The sequence below is a fragment of the Bombyx mandarina genome, chromosome 24, assembly GCF_030267445.1.
Source record: "Bombyx mandarina strain Sakado chromosome 24, ASM3026744v2".
NCBI lineage: Eukaryota > Metazoa > Arthropoda > Insecta > Lepidoptera > Bombycidae > Bombyx > Bombyx mandarina.
This window is the reverse complement of record NC_143230.1, coordinates 9503129-9525565: the sequence shown is the minus strand read 5'-3', so window position 1 is coordinate 9525565 and position 22437 is coordinate 9503129. Positions and strand designations below refer to the sequence as shown.

General features: G+C 33.5%; 3 long non-coding RNA genes across 4 annotated transcripts in view; 1 reads left to right on the top strand and 2 right to left on the bottom strand.

Moving 5' to 3' along the window:
* The window catches only part of LOC149500050 (uncharacterized), a 160900-nt gene that overhangs the window by 123621 nt on the left and 14842 nt on the right, over positions 1-22437 (bottom strand). The gene's annotated exons all lie outside the window — the stretch shown is intronic.
* LOC149500052 (uncharacterized) lies at positions 17405-19328 on the top strand. 2 transcript variants are annotated; one of them, XR_016325342.1, is made up of 3 exons: positions 17405-17991; positions 18236-18387; positions 19051-19328. It is a non-coding gene; the product is annotated as an uncharacterized LOC149500052 (long non-coding RNA). The 2 variants fall into 2 exon arrangements; XR_016325343.1 differs by lacking the exon at positions 19051-19328 and adding an exon at positions 18764-19014.
* LOC149500051 (uncharacterized) lies at positions 19326-20746 on the bottom strand. The gene is made up of 2 exons (XR_016325341.1): positions 19849-20746; positions 19326-19744 (listed from the first exon to the last, which is right to left on the bottom strand). It is a non-coding gene; the product is annotated as an uncharacterized LOC149500051 (long non-coding RNA).

Below are 22437 nucleotides of genomic sequence, written 5' to 3'. Positions count from 1 at the left end.
TTAATAATATATAGCTGGTGTACTGGTGTAAATCGTATTTTGCATGGGAAAATTTCGAAATTTGATAAGAATGACCTGGTTAAAGTACAAGCCTTTGATTATTATAACAAAAAATATAAAAAATAAATGATTTTTTTAAATTAACTTGGTTAATATAATTATAAATTATTTTGATTTCTTTGTGGTAAAATGAAATAGAATACTTTTGCAGAAAAGCATGAAAAGCATCACATCATCTCTTCACCGCAGAATGGACAGCAGCGTTTTCTGAGTACTATACAAGAATACTGCAACTACTGACTGGAATATACATGGTTGAGGTAGGGCATATTGTAAAGTCATACCGTTATGTATCCCCATCCTGCCTATTTCTGTCGGGAAGCACTCATGCTTTCCTGTTTAAATAAAATACAGCCCAATTGATCTCACATCCAAAGTTAGATGATGGCATTCACGTTTTGTTTTCTAGTGTTTGATAACAAAGTTACACCAAGGGGCCTGTGACCACGTTCATCCTTCTACACAATATAAAATAATGTTTTTCTTTTTGTAGACAAAGGTTTGATAATGACAAAATTTTATGAAAAAATTATACGGAGCACATAAAATGTCTGAAACATGAAAATTAAGATTGATGCACTATATTTGAAGCAGAAGGTTATGTAAGTATGATTAGATTAACACTCAATTTTTCATGGTCGTATTTTTTCAATATTTGTTACATACTTAAGATACTTTGTTTCTCCTTTTCAGAAGAAGAACTGATTCAGCAAGGAATGTGAACTCACAAGGGATCTTAATTTTTTTTAAATATGTTTATAATTTATAAATTACTAATTGAAATAGTTCATATGAACTAAATTGATACCAATTTTGTTTTAAAATAGGTTGTTTAGTTCTTATAGTTATAGTATATTACATTTGAATAGTTGTTGTAATTAGTAAGTTAGTAATATATGAAAACACTGATATAAATTTTTGTAAATAACCTTTTGTAAATTCTACGAGAAGATGATTTTAATTAATGGTAATTCAAAAGCATTATTGTGGAATATATTAGCTAAGTCGTGTTTTCTGTATGAGCAGATATAAACGAAAATGCCCAAACATGATTACGTTTCTTACATTTTCATTCTGTGAAATCAATATGCTTGTGACTGAGTATATTAAAAATTTATTAAAACTTAAGTGATAGACAGCGACCCCTATGGCACCGCTAAAGTTTATAAGCACTGGTGACCACTTATCACGAGCCGTGCTGCGTACTCATCTGCCGTTGAGGGCAATAAAAATTTTCGAAACCCTTTCTTAGATGTAATATTAATGTACATTTAATTTGGATTAAAAGATAAATTTACATTTTATGTTTGCATGTGTATGTTTATAATTCATTTGCATGTAACGAACATCAGTTTCTTTTGTAACAAAATTCAAACTAATGGTTTGCAATGAATGTAATTAACTTTAAGATGATTTTCTTTCAATCTGCTGTTTGTTTCATCTCGTATTACCAAAGCTAAAGCGTCAGAAACGTCAGAATAGAAATAAATTAGAAGGGAAATAAAACTATAACTATTGTAATCATGTCTAAGATTTCTATAAGCGTCATTAAGTACAAACTATCAATATTTAAGAGTACTTTAAATCATTACAATTTTTCCACACTTTTTTTTTTTCAAATTATGTAAAAAACGTTTTGTGCAGAACAAAATGTCACATATTATGAACAATTGTGGGTTAATTGTTTCTTAAATGTGAAAATATTTATAAGAGTGCTAAGAATAATTTAGTATTCACTTTAGTGTGTGTATTATCTCTACAATGCTAGTTTAAATGACAATTATTGTATGACGAAGCATAGGTAGTGTTTATAGATGTAAGATTTTCGTACAAGGTCATGATCTGTCATGATCAACTTTAAGCAAGAACTGCTATCATTGTGAAACAAATTTATTAAATTTAATTCAAATTGTCTACTATGTTTGTAATGGAAAGCTGACATGTTTATATTTCGCACGAATGACTTAATTGAGATGGAATGATTTGATTATCTAGACTTATTTAACTTTTAGATAACTTTCGATTTAATGTTATTAAGTACTCTAGTAGGATTAATCTAGAGGAGTTATTGTTATTCGAAATTTTATACAATTGTACGTTCATACTATCTTTTAACAGTAAACTGTTTGTAATATAGGGAAATTAAATAGCTTACAGAGAATTACAGCTTTTTATTTTAAAAAACTGTTTTCTCTCTGTATGAAAAGGTCTTATCGATTAGAATGCTGAACACAATCAAACGTTCTTTAATATTTCATAAGTACCACCGGGAATTTCAGCGATTCTAAACGATAAGATTTTTTCATAAAGAGAGTTAATTATAAAAAATATTAAAATTACTAAAAAAGCCACCTGGTGGGGGGTAGGGAGACTAATAATCGACAGCAGCGACGCCTGCTGTCCTGGGCTCTAACTAAAGCAAAAATAAAAATGAGAGTTGCGCATCTATCTCAAATATATTAAGTGTATAATCTATGGTTATAACGGTAACCACTTAACATTAGGATTTTTGTTAAACCACCATTCACTGTAATCAGTGACGCAGTGGTCCATAATAGTTCACGATATGAACAACATAAACTTGTTTGGAATTTCTCCATCTGTCAAATGGCGGTTTGTCGACCAATGTTGATTGTACATTGTACAGTAATGTACAGTCAACGCAATGAGACCATTTGAGTCGTCTATTATCAAAGGTGGCAATCTGTGCATTTGGACAAAAAAATGTTATTGATATGTCAATACAGATTGATTTGAATATAATCGTCTCCTTCAAAGAATACGGTTCAAAACCTGCATTAAATAAAGTATTAACTTAACCTGTTATTTATCCAAGATATCGTTCAGAAGAGTTTTGTGACTGCCAATGGAATACAAAGTCAATAATTCGTTTTTCTGATTTACCAATCATTGTCCAAAAGTCAGATTGCCGCCATGCCGGCTTTGATAATAGTCGACTCATTTATCATCGATGATAAAGCAGATAAAGAAAGTATTATGTTGAAAAAAAGTCTAATTTTTCACTATAGTAGAATTATTTTGTCCGTGCAGTTGCACCTGCACCGTTCGTGCAAGTCACTGAGGATGTTATAAAGTCACCGGTGACCTACACGGCAGTTAATGTGTGTTAAATTTTAATAAAACTTCGTGAAGGCAAATCAATTTAATTATTGTAATACGAATTGTAGATTAAGATCGATATTATAAAATATGTAATAAATAATACTTAGTTCGCCTTTCGCGACTCATAGATAAGACAAAATTAAGATTACTTTTATGGTTCGTTCCCCCGTTTTTTACTGCCATAACATTTATTTACTATAAAATTGGCTCACAATTATTTGTTCGTTAATGTTCGAATGTAAAAATTGTTTGTTGGTATTTTATTTATTTATAATTAATTAAACAAATGATCACCTTTAAGTTGCCCCCCCCCCCCCCCCCTTACTAGATATCTTTATTTTTATCGCTGAGATTAATCAATTTTGATCAATTATCGTTTGTTCGACGACTATTGGTGATTGTTCGATCATAAAACAATTAAATTCCCAATTCTTAATTATTTTATATCTAATGAGCAAACCATCAACCTCACGCCTACATTGCGCATGCGCCGGTTTTGTCAGTCAGCTGGCAATGGCCGTATTTACTAGCGTTTTGTTAACAAGTATGTTTATTATACTGTCTAATTATTTGTTATGTAGATCAAAAAAAATAAAAATACATATTGTGTGCAATTCACACGTGGTAGAAGTGAAACCTTCCAAAATTAAAATACAGTTATCCTAAACGTCTTAAAATTTTGTCATTAGTAAATAAAAGTAAGGTAGCGCCCTCTGTGAATTGATATTTTAATTTCACGTATAATCCTAAATTAAAATTCACTACAAGAGCTTTCATACACACGTTAGTATTAAAAAAATCTCACAGATGGCGCTGTATTAAATATTATGTATATTTCTGTCTCATTCTTTGCTGGCTTCATCCTACACATTTTTGTATTTGTGTCTCTTACCTGTCGTTTTTTCCGTTGCATCCGGTTTGAAATCACAACGATTCTAAAGAAGTTTTCACTTCAAAATATTGAAAACTTCAACAAACTTCAACAAAAAAATGTCAGTGAAGACGGCCAATTAGTCAGTAAAGTGCGGTTAGCGCGGTTTTAATATTTTTTAATGATATTAATTATAATATAAATTAATATAAACAAGCACATTGAAATTTCAGTGATTTCTAATTAGTCTAAGAATATTTTAGGAGTACAACTTTCGTGGTAAAATGAGACTATTCATTACCATGCAATAAGAGATAGTTAAGATACTTGTATTTTATAATAAAATCAATAATTCCGCAATTCATTACGTAGTTCAAAAAATGTAAATGTACTGCACACAAAATCTGTTTTTGTTGAAATGATAATTATTTATAAGTTCACGAAATATATTGCAGGGACATTTAGTAGAAATTCATTTAATACGGAAGAATAAACTTAGTATACTTAGTCAGGTCATAAGTATTGTCACACAGTAAAAACTTTTCTTTTAGAATGCTGGCCACAAAAAAGTTTATTGAATTCGAATTTCGAATTGTTCATGAAAATAAAAATGTATACTTTTAGAATTTTTACTAATTTTTAAATATGGAGTGGACGCTTAAAGAAGACCGTGTTGCAGTTATTGCGTTGCATCGTTGCGGTTACGCGCCAATTCAAATTTTTAACATAATGAAAAATTTGAATATAACCAAAAGATTCGTTTATCGTACCATCAAACGATACAATGAAGACTCTAGTGTAGATGACAGGTCAAGAAGTGGTCGCCCTCGGTCTGTTAGGACTCCAGCAGTGATAAAAGCTGTGAAGGCGCGAATTCAAAGAAATCCCAAACGTAAGCAGAAACTGTTAGCCCTTCAGATGGGGTTAAGCAGAACCACGGTGAAAAGGGTGTTAAATGAAGACTTAGGGCTTCGGGCATATCGAAGAAAAACAGGACATCGTTTGAATGCTCGTCTAATGGACCTGAGACTGAAGAGATGCCGCGCTTTGTTGAAGCGGTACGCGGGAAAAAAATATCGGGAAATTCTTTTTTCGGATGACAAAATTTTTACCGTAGAAGAGAGCTACAACAAACAAAATGATAAGGTGTACGCACACAGTAGTGAAGAAGCGAGCAACCGTATTCCGCGTGTCCAACGAGATCATTTTCCATCCTCGCTCATGGTATGGTTGGGAGTTTCTTATTGGGGCTTAACAGAGGTACATTTTTGTGAGAAAGGTGTAAAAACGAACGCAGTTGTGTATCAAAATACAGTCCTGACGAACCTTGTCGAACCTGTTTCTCATACCATGTTCAATAACAGGCACTGGGTATTACAACAAGATTCGGCGCCAGCTCATAGAGCGAAGAGCACACAAGACTGGCTGGCGGCGCGTGAAATCGACTTCATCCGGCACGAAGACTGGCCCTCCTCCAGTCCAGATTTGAATCCGTTAGATTACACGATATTGCAACACTTGGAGGAAAAGGCGTGCTCAAAGCCTCATCCCAATTTGGAGTCACTCAAGACATCTTTGATTAAGGCAGCCGCCGATATTGACATGGACCTCGTTCGTGCTGCGATAGACGACTGGCCGCGCAGATTGAAGGCCTGTATTCAAAATCACGGAGGTCATTTTGAATAAACTTTAGTGTCATAAGAATCTATGTTTTGTTAAGTTCATTTTGGTATATGAATGGTTACATAATGAATAAACTTGTTTCAATTATTTTACATTAAACATGTGACAGAATTTATGACCTGACTAGGTATATACTTAGTCTGGCCATAAATACTGTTACAAAGGAAAACAAAAAAAAATCTATGGCAAATAACATTTATTACTTTTACAGTGTGTTAGTTTAATACATAAATATAAAACAATTTAAAGTATAAAAAGCTTATTCGAAGTGGTCTCCATTGGCTGCAATACAGTCCTTTAAACGTTGAGGTCAGTTATCAATAGAAGCACGGACTCTTTCCATGGGAAAATTGTTCACTGCCAATCGTACGGATTGTTTTAGGGACTCCAAATTATCATGGCGTTTAGAGCAAGCCGTACTCTCTAAAACTGACCATAAAACATAATCCAGCAGATTAAGATCGGGACTAGACGACGGCCAGTCTTCAGCTCTGATGAAGTCCGAAACGTTCGTTTCCAACCAAGACTGCGTAGACCGAGCTTTATGACCTGGCGCCGAGTCTTGCTGGAAGGACCATTCTTGATTATTGAACATGGTGTTGTTAAGGGGCTTCACTACCTTCTCAAGAATGGTATCTTGATACACTTGTGCCCATGTTTTGATACCTTTTTCACAAAAGTATGGCCCAGTCACTCCTTCATAGCTAATACCCCACCAAACCATCACTGAAGTCGGATAGTGCCCATGTTGCAATCTGTCGACTAATTGGAAAGCTTACTTAGAGCTTTGAGCATAAATACGGCAATTTTGTTTGTTAAAATGTTGCAAAATTGTAAAACTTTTCTCATCCGTAAACAAAAAATTTCTATGACCTCCCTTTGCGTACCGCTTTAGTAGTTGTTTCGATTTTACCACCCTTTTCTCTTTTAAATTATCAGTTAAAAAATGACCAGTATGTCTTTTATAGCCTGCAAGTCCTAAGTTATCTTTTAAAATACGCGACATGGTTCTAGGTGCTATCTTCATCTCCCGAGATAAAATCTTTTGCTTTCGGACAGGATTTCTTCGAATTCTTTCCCTTACTACTTTGACCACCTTTTTCGTACGAACACTACGTGGACGGCCAAATCTTTTTCTGTGACAAACCGAGGAGGTCTCATTGCACCTATTAATAGCCCGGTACACAAACATTTTACTAATACCAAGCGTATGGAGAGTTTTAAAAATTGCTTTTGGCTCCATACCTACTTTGTGTAATGCAATCACAGCGATTCGGTTCTCTTTATCACCCCACTCCATTTTAATATCGCAAAATATTGTACAATGTATTGGCGCCAAAATGAGAAAACTCAATGAGCAATCATATAAAAATGACAGATTCTAAATTCAAATGTAATATTTTGTTTATTTTTAATTGTAACAGTATTTATGGCCAGACTAGGTATATACTCTACCGACAGGATTTTATTTAAAAAAAAACTACCATTAAGTAATGGTTAATTACTTTAGCTTAGTTGAGCATTATGCCGCATAATGCGCTCTTGTGCTGTAATTGGAAAACGGCCAATGATCATCACCATTATTTCATTGCTCACATATATAGATGTTCGATACGTTAGATGCTTTATATGTTTGAGAAAAACTGAATAAATTATTACCATTCAACATTAGTATTAAAGGTAATTATTCAATTTTCATCTGAGTTAAAGACAATCTGAGGTGATGGTTTGCTTATTAGATATAAAATAATTAATAATTGGGAATTTAAGTGTTTTTATGATCGAACAATCACCAATAGTCGTCGAACAAACGATAATTTATCAAAATTAATTAATCTGAGCGATAAAAATATGTAAAGATATCTAGTAAGGGGGGGGGGGGAGCTCAACTTAAGGGTGATCATTTGTTTAATTAATTATAAATAAATAAAAGACAATTCATTCGAACATTAACGAACAAAAAATAAATAAAAAAAAAACCGAAAATGAAAAAAAGGAGGGCCAAATTCAGTGATCCTATAAAATTATAATAGTTTTACAATATGATAAGAAAATAAAAAAATAAACCTAACGTCACAAATTCCTATTCTTTATCATAATCTGTATTGAATTGACACATCGTAATGTCAGACTTTTTGGCGGGAACGCGAGGAGTGAAGTTGTGTGATTTGTTTTATTTTGTCTATTTATTGTTTCTTCAGGTTTAAATGTGTAATAATGGTGGTTTATTAACTGCTTAATATCTGTGAAAGTGTACAAATGTGGGAAAATGAAACAAAGCTGCTGGACGTACCTTCTCGGGATCCTCCAAAAAATCCACCGAAAAAATCTTAGTAAATGACCACCATTTTACTGAGATTATATTTCATCCCATATCATCTCATTTTATTTCATTTAATTTCATCGCAGCTGATTAATGTCTCAAATTAATCGTCTTCATTTCATTTCACTCCCTAATATCGTTTTCAGAAAAATATGAATATAAATTAAAATTAGACATGACTTAAAGGTCTTAGTTACCAGGTCATAAAATCCCATATAAATAAAATCGTAATGTCAAAGTATAAGAAATACTCATATTTCGTACATTTCAATTTTTAATCATAAATAGACCACTTATTATTGTATAATATAAATAAAATGTAATTATATGATTAGTTTATTATTTAGTTATTTTAAGAATGTGATTGATAACTACGGCATATCGAAAATTGGTAGTTTGTTTTGATTGGTAATTGGTTTTGACAGGGATCAATCACTAATTAGTTTCGCTCGGGATCTCTGTTTTAAGAAATAGGATAGACCTTTATTTTTTTTTGGGCCGGGGGCCGAACCTACGATGCCCTCACGCCTAGGATGCGCGCGGGGTAAGCGGGACTGAGGGACTCTTTACTCGCGGGTTATATGTTCCGTAAATAATAATAATAATAAATATTTACTAACAACCACGCCACGTCAACTGGTCCCGTGCTAAGTTCCGTAAAGAACTTGTGTTACAGGTACCAGATAACGGAAAATAAATGTAAGATTTTTATTATACACATACATATATTTAATGTACATCCATAACCCTGGAAAAGACATTTTATATTTACCATACAAATACCTTCCCTTGGCGGGATTCGAACCCGCGACCCCCTTGTGTAGTGACCATGTCACTTACCACTACACCAGACAGCCAGACCGACATGGCGACAGCTGTAAATATGTTGCGAATACAGATACTGTGATTCAGCGTGGGATTAAGCAAGCGCGGGGCCCGTAGCAAATTATTTCAAAGAGCCCTTGATCTAATATGGGTTCTTAAGTATAAATGGGTTCTTAAGTTGTAGAAGTCGTCGTGGCCTAAAGGATAAGACGTCCTGTGCATTCGTATGTGGCGATGCACCGATGTTCGAATCCCGCAGGCGGGTACCAATTTTTCTAATGAAATACGTACTCAACAAATGTTCACGATTGACTTCCACGGTGAAGGAATAACATCGTGTAATAAAAACCTAACCCGCAAAATTATAATTTGTGTAATCACTGGTGGTAGGACCTCTCGGGAGTCCGCACGGGTAGGTACCACCACCCCGCCTATTTCCGCCGTGAAGCAGTAATGCGTTTCGGTTCGAAGGGTGGGGTAGCCGTTGTAACTATACTGAGACCTTAGAACTTATATCTCGAGGTGGGTGGCGCATTTACGTTGTAGATGTCTATGGGCTCCAGTAACCACATAACACCAGGTGGGCTGTGAGCTCGTCCATCCATCTAAGCAATAAAAAAAAATAAAGTGGTAAAAAAACAAATCAATAGTCTATACGTTTATTTGCCATCTATAGGTTACAATTTTGTGGGTATTTAGTAAATTACTATAGGCGCTGTTAGGCTCCGACAAGTAAAAAAAGCCAGAGATGAGATTTTCTAGCTATAAAGAATAGAATAATTTTGATAAGAAACTAACAATTGAAAACTGATGACACTACACAAATAATTTTTTTCAATACATATTTCAAAGTTGATACTTAATGCAAAGTATATTATTTTTTTAGGAATAGCTAATGTTATATTTTATCAATGGTGTAGGTACTTTAAATAATGTTTATGTTTTATATTTATTTATTTGTTTCTTTTATTATTTTTTAAACTTCCACAAAGTAACTTTTCTAGATTTCATGTGGGCAAATTGAGAAATGATAGGTACTATCCGTATCAATTTCTCTGAGCAAATCATGTTCTATATTCATCAAAGCGAGATAATTCAGACGTTCTTGACTCATAGTGTTCATTAACTCATTTTTTATGCGCTCTAATGTCGAAAATGCTTTAATGTCGAGCTGATTATCAGGCTGATTGAAATTCTACACGTTTATACAAACAACTTTTTCTTAATAAGTCACTCAAAAAATTAAGTTCGGGCAGAGATGAGTGGGTTTAAATATGCAGGGCCCCCGTTCGCGCGGGGCCCGTAGCAATTGCTACTCTTGCTACATGGTTAATCCGGCACTGCTGTGAATATGGTATGGTGATGGTACAAAGGATATTCGGTTGGATACCTCCATATTGGAATCCTGTTTATCAATGTGTGTAGGTATGTACCGATGTATTGATCAGATCCGCGAATAAAGAAATATTTAGCGGTGAATATAGGAATTGGGTCGCATTTTTTAATCCGCGAATAGCGAAAATGCGAATGAAAGAAGCGCGATTAAGGAGCTTTTACTGTATAATACAGAAATACATATGCCCGTATCTTTAGACGTTTCGTAAAATAGTCCTCCACTCTTAACTCATCCGATGATGCTCGAGAATTCCCTCCAAACTTACTCGAGTTTGGTATTTTTAGTCGACCATTACAATATTCCTCAACTGTCCTCGAGTGAGGTAATAATGATGAAAATTTGATCAAGCTAGCATCAAACCCATAGAGTTCTGTAGTCTATGGTCATTGTTTAATGTCAAAGTCAGGCTGCCGCTGTCTGTTTGACACTAGATGAACTTGTTTGATGTTTTGGTTGCTGAGTTATTCGTAAATATGTGTGCGTGCGGTAAATCTGAAAGTATATTACTTATTTTCTAACCTATTATTATTTTAGATTTCGGATCCGGCTTTATATTTTTATTCGCCGCTTTTGTGTGATTTTGGTTGCATCGTGTTGTTGAAGTGCTTTTCCACAACCACCAGTTTATTATTATATAAATAAAACTTATAATCGCATTGACTTTATTTATCAGGTAGTAAGCAAAATATGTCTCTTATGTAGGTAAATAAAATAAAGAGTTTCAAATGTCTAACCTCGAACTATTTACTTTATTAATAAATATTATCAAACTTAAATTATAAAAATATGCGGGAATCATGCACAGATCCAGGCCATTGCACAACAATATCATATATTTCCATTTGCGGTCCACATACTATTTGGACATTGATAGAAAACCAGCCTTGAGGAACGTTCGAGGTACGTCGCGACCTACCTTGACTTGACAGTTCGCTTACTTCACTCCGGTTAGGAAATTTTTCCAAGGACGTTTGAGTGGAGTTTATTTTTACGACTAATCATACCAAAACGCGCGTTGGAGGTTGAGTCGAGTCGAGTTAAGCTCGTGTAAACGACTAAAGATACGGGTGTTAGAATCGAACACTTTTGAAGTCGTCGTGGCCTAAAGGATAAGACGTCCGGTGCATTCGTATCGAGCGATGCACTGGTGTTCGAATCTCGCTGGCGGGTACCAATTTTTCTAATGAAATACGTACTCAACAAATGTTCACGACTGACTTCCACGGTGAAGGAATAACATCGTGCAATAAAAATCAAACCCGCAAAATTATAATTTGCGTAATTACTGGTGGTAGGACCTCTTGTGAGTCCGCACGGGTAGGTACCACCGCCCCGCCTATTGCTGCCGTGAAGCAGTAATGCGTTTCGGTTTGAAGGGTGGGGCAGCCGTTGTGACTTTACTGAGACCTTAGAACTATATCTCAAGGTGTGTGGCGCATTTACGTTGTAGATGTCTATGGGCTCCAGTAACCACTTAGCACCAGGTGGGCCGTGCGCTCGTCCACACATCTAAGCAATAAAAAAAAAAAAAAAACACTATATAAAACTGGTATTTTGCGTTCAGCGCCATCTATTGACAGCTTACTAAAATCGCTTACTAAAATTCGATTTCACTTTATTCTCTCCTTTATGATGGTCAGACAGAAATAGTAATAATTTATAATTCGTTATTAAAGACTATTTAGAGTACATTTTAGGGACACGAAAAGCTGGTAATCTCTGGTACTTCAAGTATCACAATCTTTTATATATTGACAAAAAAAATCAATAGATGGCGTTGCTACATCCAAATCACACTATTGAAAAATCTTTAGTGATATAAAAGAAAATATTATGTAATAATTAATTTCATACATTTCAAAGTTTTAAAGCTTGATATAAGAGACAATTTCAATATGTGTATATATAAATAATTATAAATTATAAATCTATTATTAAATCTAATAATCCACATCTACATATCTATATATATAAAAATGTATTGCCGTTCGTTAGTCTCCCTAAAACTCAAGAACGGCTGAACCGATTTGGCTAATTTTGGTCTTGAATTATTTGTGGAAGTCCAGAGAAGGCTTAAAAGGTAAATAAATATGAAAATGCTCGAAAATGATGAAAAATATTAAATAAAAATAACAATTTTGTTTTCCCTTTAATGTGTCCCCGTCGGACGGATTCCTTTTTTTTGTTTTAAGTTTATTTTATACAAAAGTTTAGGTCTTTTATTTATCGATTGAGGCACCACGAAGTCTGCCGGAACAGCTAGTTATAAAATAAATTTAACACTAGGCAATTCCGCCCGCTCTTGTGCTCGCTGATCTACGATTTGACTTTAGTTCGATCGTTGCTGACTCTGACATCATAGGCTCATGTTCTAGAAAAATCTGAATATTTCCTGAAAACATCAACGCAATCACTCCAGCCGTTTTGGAGTCTGTAGAGAATATATACACGTGGGCTTTTATTAATGTAAGATTACATAGGCGTTGAGTTCTGCCATATAATTTGGGGATCTTGTGAGGAACAAAATGGCCTCGCCCAAATCAGCTTGCACATACAGTATTACCTACGTATTTGTATGAGAAACAAAATGGTATCGCACTATTTCCAAGTAAACATGTTGAACCAATTTTTTTATTTCTTAGTATTAATCGTTTATCAAAGCCCGTGGACATCAACAACGTAAATGCCGCCACAAACTTAAAAGGTATTTGTTGAAATGTCAGTTTTACAATGCAACGCCTGCCTCAATCTTCAACCGAAACGCATTACGGCTTCACGGCAGAAATTGATAGATTTTTAACTACCTTTACTAATTGCACCTTATGCCACGACGACTTCAAAATTTAACCTCATTTAGCTTGATATAATAACAAAAAAATAAACATTCAATATAAAATCTTAGTATGTAATCAGAATTTTGTTCTTGACTAAACTATTTATCGCATTTACTTTTTTAAGATGACAAAATGTTTTTGACTGATGCAGAAGACAGCATTTCGCGGTAAAGTAGTGGTTAGATTTTTGTATCATACCCTACAGCCTAATCTGTTTTTTATCTGTTTTATTTAATAAAATTACGGAGACCAATAGATGGCGCTGTACACAAAATATACGATCCGATTTCGTTCGCTGAAAAACTAACCTACAAATTCTCAAACTCTCTAACGTTAATAAATAAGTATTTTAATAATGATTACGGGTCATGACATTGATCTTAATAAATCTCTTATCATAAGGATTTAAATAACACCATTTTCACTGAAACAGTTACTGAACGAGTGAGTTTTCAAACAATATTAAAACAACTTTGATAACATTATAGTGAATAGTGAAAAATAATAACGAAAATCATCTCAAATGAATAAAAATGTTTGCAGTGAACACTCTACAGTCAGAGAGACTGATTCTCAAATCTATGAACGCAAAAACATTCCAGTCATAGAACGTGATTTTTAGTTGTTTACGTAAATATAGGAAGCACGTATTTACTTTCATTACCGGTTAAAACGTTACCGAATCAACGTAAGTATCTGACTATAGTGCGGGACAATAATCTCTTAGTGAATGTATCGATAAAATAACAATAATTTAAGATTCATAATCATTAATAACCAACTATTTTTTGGTCAAAAAGAGTAAGTACACTTTGCAGTATTTCATAGGTGAAAAAAAAGAAGAAAAAACGATAAAAACTTTATTTACTTTTAAAAACTGATTATATATATCAATATACATTTATATGTATCTATCTATCTCTCCAGGTACCGTACATAATACGGCCTCTCAATTGTGCCGGAAATGGCAGCCATAATATGTACGCGTGAAATTTAATTCAATGTCAAAATATTTAATCAATAAAATTGAAATAAACTATGTAATCTAAAAAAATGTTTTAGAAATACAAATGAGTATAAAATTATACGAATGAGTACTTTCAGAGTACAGGATTTGAAAAGAGTACGGTTTGCGAAAAAAGAGTACAAAACTCAGTAAATTAGTGTAGTTGGGCACTTTAAATAATCTTTGTATGTAGCTTTAGTGTAATATTTGATTAGTTGTGTAAAAAAATGCCTTTGTTGCGCCTTCACAGATTAATAAATATTAATTCACTAAAACAAACAAAAAATAAATAATGAATATTTAACATGAAAAAATGCGGTAACTTGTATTGTATTATCTGAGTCGACTATTATCAAAGCCGGCATGGCGGCAATCTGACTTTTGGACAATTATTGGTAAATCAGAAAAACGAATTATTGACTTTGTATTCCATTGGCAGTCACAAAACTCTTCGGAACGACATCTTAGATAAATAACAGGTTAACTATTAACCTTTATCTAATGCAGGTTTTGAACCGTATTCTTTGAAGGAGACGATTATATTCAAATCAATCTGTATTGACATATCAATAACATTTTTTGTCCAAATGCACAGATTGCCACCTTTGATAATAGACGACTCATCTATAGTATTGAGTTGATTGGTGACTTTTTGCCACAAAGTAGGTACCCATGCGCTTAGGTTAAGCGCTGTAGTTGTCGATATTATGATCTTGGTTAAGTCATTTCAAATCATGTAGGACATAAGTTCATTAATTTAAGGACAGCAATAATTAACTCAACGTATTACGTAATATTTTAAAAATAAATAAGTTTACTCAACACATAAAGCTCAAACGAAAAACTGTCGAATACTTTTTGATGTACGTCAATAGATGTCGCTAGACGTAAAATGTAAAACGCGCCATCGTTTGTTGCAAACGAAAACTATAAAAACCCCCATTGTCGAATTATCAAGTGTCTATGGGTTATAACGGTAACCACTTAACATTAGGATTTTTGTTAAACCACCATTCACTTTAACAAGTGACATAGGTGGTCCATATTAGACATGTGTAAGTAATGCGAGTGATATTACTCGGGTAATATTACTCTATAGACTTGCGCAAAACATCACTCCTCAATGTAATGTGATATGACATCACTTTTACAGACAGGTGATATTACTCGAAAACATTACACATCACTCTTAACATTACTCGGTGCGTTCAATAGATACTGTGACGACGAATACATTGTATCTATACACCCGAATCATTACCTAAGTGATGTGTTGATACACATCACTTAGGTAATGATTCGGGTGTGTCATTACAGTACTATCTACAGTACTATATATACTACATTATTACCCGAGTAATATCACTCGCATTACTTACACATGTCTATTACTCTACGATGTAATGCAACATCACACATTACGCGAAGGAAACAAACATCACACCATCACCCAACATGTTTCTTTCTTTGTCGTGTAATGTTGCTTAATACACGAACGGAACCGAGCGAGCGAGACAGACCGATCGACGCAAAATAAATGAGCAAGCGACACGGAATTATTCCTAGTGATTTGGAACCGTATGTCCCGGCCGCTAGGTACATTTTTATACCTATGGTACGTCTGAATTTTAATATAGGTATTTGTGTTTATATTTTTCATGCGGCCAGCCGGTAGTTTCCCGCAAGTACTTACTTAATTTTTTATTCGCAACTTTTGTAAAATCGCTAGTCGCTCGTAATTGTTTAGTAATATTTCATATTAATTTTTGTGTTTGATTTGAATTACTTAAGCACTTGTTTGAAGATAGTTTTATTATTTGTTTTAATGCGTGTTTAATAAGTGAAAGAAATAACGGCGTCTAAATGAAAGTACAGTCCTCCTTGGATGCACTTTGAGGATATCGCGCCGAAACAATGCATCTACTGCTCTCGTATATTAACATTATTGTCGAGCTCAATTTGCAGTCTAAGTCGCCATATGAAATCCGTTCATCCCACAATAAATTATATTAAGTAAAAAATAAAATTATTATATTATTAAGTAAGTCAATCTCTGTCAAGTAATATAACAGTGTATTACAATACAAAGTTCATACTTTGTATTGTAATACACTACTGTAATGACACACCCGAATCATTACCTAAGTGATGTGTTGATACACATCACTTAGGTAATGATTCGGGTGTATAGATACAATGTATTCGTCGTCACAGTATCTATTGAACGCACCGAGTAATGTTAAGAGTGATGTGTAATGTTTTCGAGTAATATCACCTGTCTGTAAAAGTGATGTCATATCACATTACATTGAGGAGTGATGTTTTGCGCAAGTCTAGTCCATATAAACTTGTCAAATATTGTCAATAAAGTTCTAATTTCCATAGTTATATCTGAGTCGACTATATCAAAGCCGGCAATGTGACTTTTGGACAATTATTGGTAAATCAGAAAAACGAATTATAGACTTTGTATTCTATTGGCATTTGGCAGTCACAAAACTCTTCTGAACGACATCTTGGATAAATAACAGGTTAAGTTCAAATCAATCTGTGTTGACTTATCAATAACATTTTTTTGCCCAAATGCACAGATTGCCACCTTTGATAATTGACGACTCAATTATATCTGGAAACGGGACATGGACGATTGTACATTCATTGTACAGTCTTTGCAATGAGATCGTTTATCACCGATGATAAACTAGTTGAAAAACACTAATTTTCGACTAATTCTGGTTAGGTCGTGTAGCCGTTGAGTTTAATTTAATTTGTTATTTTAGATGGTTAATAGGAAATAATAAGATCAAAATACGGATTTTTTTATCGCGTATATCTTGAACCCAAATAAAACCTAGTTTTATTGTAATAAATGCATGACAAAATATATTTACAGTTATGAAGATAGAGTCTATTTTGATCTAGCAATAAGCTCAGTGCAAGTTTCGATTTTTTTTAAGGGATTTTATGACCTGGTAACTGAGACCATTAAGTCATATCTTATTTTAATTTATATTAATTTTTTTATGAAAAATGATATTATGGAGTGAAATGAAATGAAGATGATTAATTTGAGACATTAATCAACTGGGATGAAATGAAATGAAATGAATTGAGATGATATGGGATGAAATATAATCTCAGTAAAATGGTGGTCATTTACTAATATTATTTCAATGGACTTTTTGGAGGATCCCGAGAAGTTACGTCCAGCGGCTTTGTTTCGTTTTCCCACATTTGTGCACTTTCACCGATATTAAACAGTTAATAAACCACCATTATTACACATTTAAACCCGAAGAAACACTAACGGCCGTTTTCAATAACCTATCTATCCCTAGTTTCGGTTACTAAAGATAGACAAATCTGTCTTTTTGTCCTTACTTACGTTCCAATAACCTATCGACGGACAGCAGTTCCTATCGGATTTATCTATCCATCGTCGGGAGGACGGATAGCCTGCTAAAGATAGAACGCTCATACAAATCGTGCTTACTTCCGTTTCAATATGAGTTTTAAGTAACTCTCCGGTAGGCGGCGCTATCTCTAGTAAGGGCATTCGCTTATCTGTCAAAATCGGCCGGTTACATGTTTATCTTTCGAAAGTAAATCGCTATAATTTAATAATTGTTTCTCTTCATATTGGCATATTGTAGCAGTGATGATAGTGATATGGAATTATTTCAAATGATAATGGATTGTGATGCAGATAGTGATAGTGAGGCCGATATCATATGGTTAGGAAAATAAAGATCGTCTGAATTACATGGCGAAGATCAATAATTACGAATTTGACTATAGATTTCTGAGCAAAGGTGTTGTGAATGAATTGACTAATTTAATGAGACCATATTTGAGTGTAACGTCAAAAAGGTAAGATAAATTTTAACCATAAAAGTACTCGTTATTACAACTTATATTTTTATAGCAATAGCAAAATTATACCTAATTTTTGTTGTGTTACAAAATCACACTCGACAGGAATTCTATAATACTGCTGGATTCCCATGGTGCCCTAAATGACATTCATATACTAATACAATAACCTGGTAGGCTATTTACCTTCATTCTTATTATATACACACTGATACCTCTACATTTTATATTTGTGTTACAGATTCAAATATAGGAGAGGAATTTAGAAATAGAAAAAGAGTATTTCGAATGTGTAATTTGTGGGCAATGCATCATTGATGTTTCAAAATGTTGTTGCTTGATGGCCTGGGTCTACTCATGATACAACTATAATTAACCATTCTGATTGAAAAGGTATTTCTTATTTATATTACCTTATTTATATTATTATTATTATATACTAGCTGACCCGGCAGACTTCGTAGTGCCTCAATCGATAAATAAAAGACCTAAACTTTTGTTTAAGATAAACTTAAAATAAAACAAAAGGAATCCGTCCGGCGGGGGACACATCAAAGGAAAAACAAAATTGTTATTTTTATTTAATTCCGAGCATTTTCATATTTATCTTCATATAAACCTTCTCTGGACTTCAACAAATAATTCAAGACCAAAATTAGCCAAATCGGTCAAGCCATTTTCATGTTATGTCGTGACAACGGAAAACGGGTTTCATTTTTATATATATAGATTATTATTATATTTTTATTTATTTATATTATATATTTAGGTGTTTATATGAATTTAATATGACACTATTATAATAAATTATCTACATATCAAGAGAACATTGATAACAAGGTGGACTTGGAAATTGCTATTTGCTTGCCGATAGAGGCTATCCCCACAACCCTATCTTTTAACGTGATTAATTAACCCACATACTCAATCGGAACGATTTAAAATGAATCACATATTCAAACAAGGAATACTATAGAGAGGTAATCTTTTTTTTTAGTTAAGAGCTTGTTATACTGTATTGTAAAATAATGTAAGCGAATAATGTATAATTTTCAGATGCATTGGTGTTTATAAAAGAAGACTCCCTGTATATCATTGAAAAGTAGATTAAAACTAGAAAATATGCAAGCTGTTATTATAGCTGCCATGCTGCATAATATCGTCAGAAGTATGAATTTAGAAGAATTAGAATCAGAAATTTCAGTCGCAGATACATTACAGGAAAATAATATAATTGTTCGTAACAATTTTTCAAAACTTACATCTGAAATACAACTATGTACTTATAAATAATTGCTTCCAAAGATAATTTATAAAATAAACTCCAAAGATAATTTGACTATTTTTTATTTTCCAAAATGATAATTACATGGTAGTTAGTACATGCAAGATATTTAATTTAGAATTTGTACATATACTTAAAAAACTATCTAACATAAAATTATTATTGCCTACTTTTAATTTATGAAATTTAATATTCCTTTTAAGTAATTTTTAATTTTTTAAACTAGCATTATCTAAATCTAACTTAACTTTTGCTACAACAATCTCCTTTTATTTATTTTCCAAGTCAAGTCTCTTTTTTGCTATTAGATATTCTGCTAATGCATTGTCCCTATGCTAGCCTTGCATTTCTTTTCTTCCATCTTGTTTCCGCTTGGCTGTATAAGTGTTAAAAATATTATATGTGACCTACAACAATGTGCATGCTTTATCCAAAATTTCATCTGCAATCCTTACCACCTCCAGCCTGTAACAAAGAGCATAATTATTTCAAATACTACGGCAACCTGAAGAAAAAATCATGTTTATCAATGTGTTATTAGAGACAAACAATCAACTAATTATACTAACTTTACTAAGGTTGTTTCTTATGTTGCCGTAGCGTTCTTTAAGTTTTCCCATTTTAGTCGAAGCTGCGATGGAGTTCGTCGGAAACGACGAATCGACGAATTAAAATGATTTACAAGGGTTTGCCAAGCCTGCTCCTTCAATTTATTGTTTGTAGCATTTGTTGCCTTATTATTGAAATGTTTTTTCGCCGCCACAAGTTCTGCTAGAATCATCGTCTCATCTTTTGTCATGGGTGCTGCCTTTCTTGACTGAAAAAGATATATTTTCTAAACTTGAACTCAAAGTTTTCAAAGTAAAATTATTATTATCAATGTAGTTCATAGATACTTACAGAATTCATTTTATTTCACTGTAGCTCTTTAATTATAAACACACTTAGAATTATAAACGAAAGTTTTAAAGCGTTTTGGAGGTAAGTCATCATCTAATATAGTAGGTAAACAATAGAAAAACAAACTGATCACTGCTTTATTGGCAAACGGACTGTCAAAACGTTTCGTTTCATAATTTCGACTAGGATAAAAATGGCAATACGTCCAATTTAAAAAAATCTACATATGTTTTTATTACTTTTTGTTATAAACAAATGTGTTTATGATAGTCTACGATATGCTGGTTAAATTATAGATATAATTTAGAATAAAATAAAATAAGTCTTGATCCTGATGTTGTTTCGTATTTGTAGTAGAACGAAACGTATCAAGAGGCTCGGATAAATCGGAGGGAAGAAGCTATCTACTGTTGGTTAAAGAGAGATAGCACTTAACCGTGATTGTGAAACGCAAACTAAGGATAGATACGCTCTTGCTGATATTCGGAGATAAAGTAACGATCTATCCGTAAACTCAGATACGTTATTGAAAACGGCCGTAAATAAACAAAATAAAACAAATCACACAACTTCACTCCTCGGGCTCCCGCCAAAAAGTCCGCAAGTTTCGAACGAAAATGATTTCAATGTACCGTGTACATTGACGTTTCAATATGTAATGATAGTCCCATCACGTGACAGCAGAGTTCAATGAATTGCAACTCGATCTGTCTATGCGTTATGATTTTGGTTCGACTCGCGGCCACGGGCGGTGAGGTTAGCGGGGCGGGTAAATAGCGTAGCACTCGCCTCGTGACCTCGAAGTTCAGGCGCCTTCGGAAGGATCGATTTCAATTTTACGGCTAAAAAAGTAGGTAACGATTTCATGAATTTAAACTTTCTATAATTTTCCAATTTTTTTTGTATTTAGGCATTTTCAGAATAAATAAATAATAGTTTAAAAAAATACGATTTTATAGAAAATCCAACTAAAACAGAAAATAAATTTGAATTAAAAATAGCGTTAAAGCGCGGGGTGCTTTTCAGGATATTATCAAAATAACCCTTCTACTCATATCTGTTCATAAAATATTTATAACTAATGATATTATACCATGCACCCCACGCCTTTTTTTACAATAAAATCATTTTTTCTTAGACTATTTTTAATTCAAATTTATTTTCTATTTTTTAGTTGGATTTTCTATAAAAGCGTATTTTTTTAGTTTTTTTAAACTGTTATTTATTAATGTATAACTCCTGATTGAACAATGTTTACGAATATTTATAGTTATAGGACCACGTGCCTGTTGTCAATGACAACAAATTTACTGTACTTATAATTACGGTAATACCGGTCCCTCACATTCGCACGAATGCGCAAACCCGCAAGTGTAGGACGACATTTGCAAATGATTATGCAAAGTTTTCGCTGCATTCGGCCCACTGAGTTTCTCGCCGGATCTTCTCAGTGGGTCGCGTTTCCGATCCGGTGGTAGATTCTGCGAAGCACGGCTCTTGCTAGGGTTCGTGTTAGCATCGTCGTCAGGTTTGAGCCCCGTGAGCTCACCTACTAGTTACGGTTACGCTGGAATAGCCGCTCCAGGCTATCAGCTCATGTAGGTAAAAAAAAAAGCTGCATTCGTGGTTTTCCACGCTGTGTCGGTTTTTTAACCGACATCAAAGCGCGCAAACCAGTTGCGCCCAGGATTGCGAAGGCAACGGACACGGACGTTTCGCTATTTTCATAGATCGTGACGTCTACTGTGTAGCGTATCTTCATCAAAAGAAATCCCATAAAAACAGCATGGCTGTTAATGATGTCTGGGAAAGAATTCAAAAAAATTCTCTTTTTCTCTTCAATGTTCTATTGACGAATTAAAAAGGAAGAGAAATTCGTGAGACATTCGTAAACAAGTGTGGGAGGAAGCGCAAACGGGTTCGCAAATTAAGTACCGAACCCATTTGCACAGCCGCTAAGTTTGCGAATGAATGTTTGAGGAGTATGACATTTTTCACACTTATAGAGAATACAGAGAAGAAGTGCACAATGCTAATATTTTTTTAAAATAATGCATAAAAGATACATTAAATCAATAAAGAAAACATTACACACACTACGTACCATGTATTTGACGCACACACGCATGCATACTATTCATTGTCAAACTTTTGTTCTTGACGTCTGATGTCAAATTAAGATTTATTGTTTGTCTTTGTTAATATTTTTTATAGTGTAGTCTTGGCGAAATTTGTGATTATCTAATATATAAAATTCT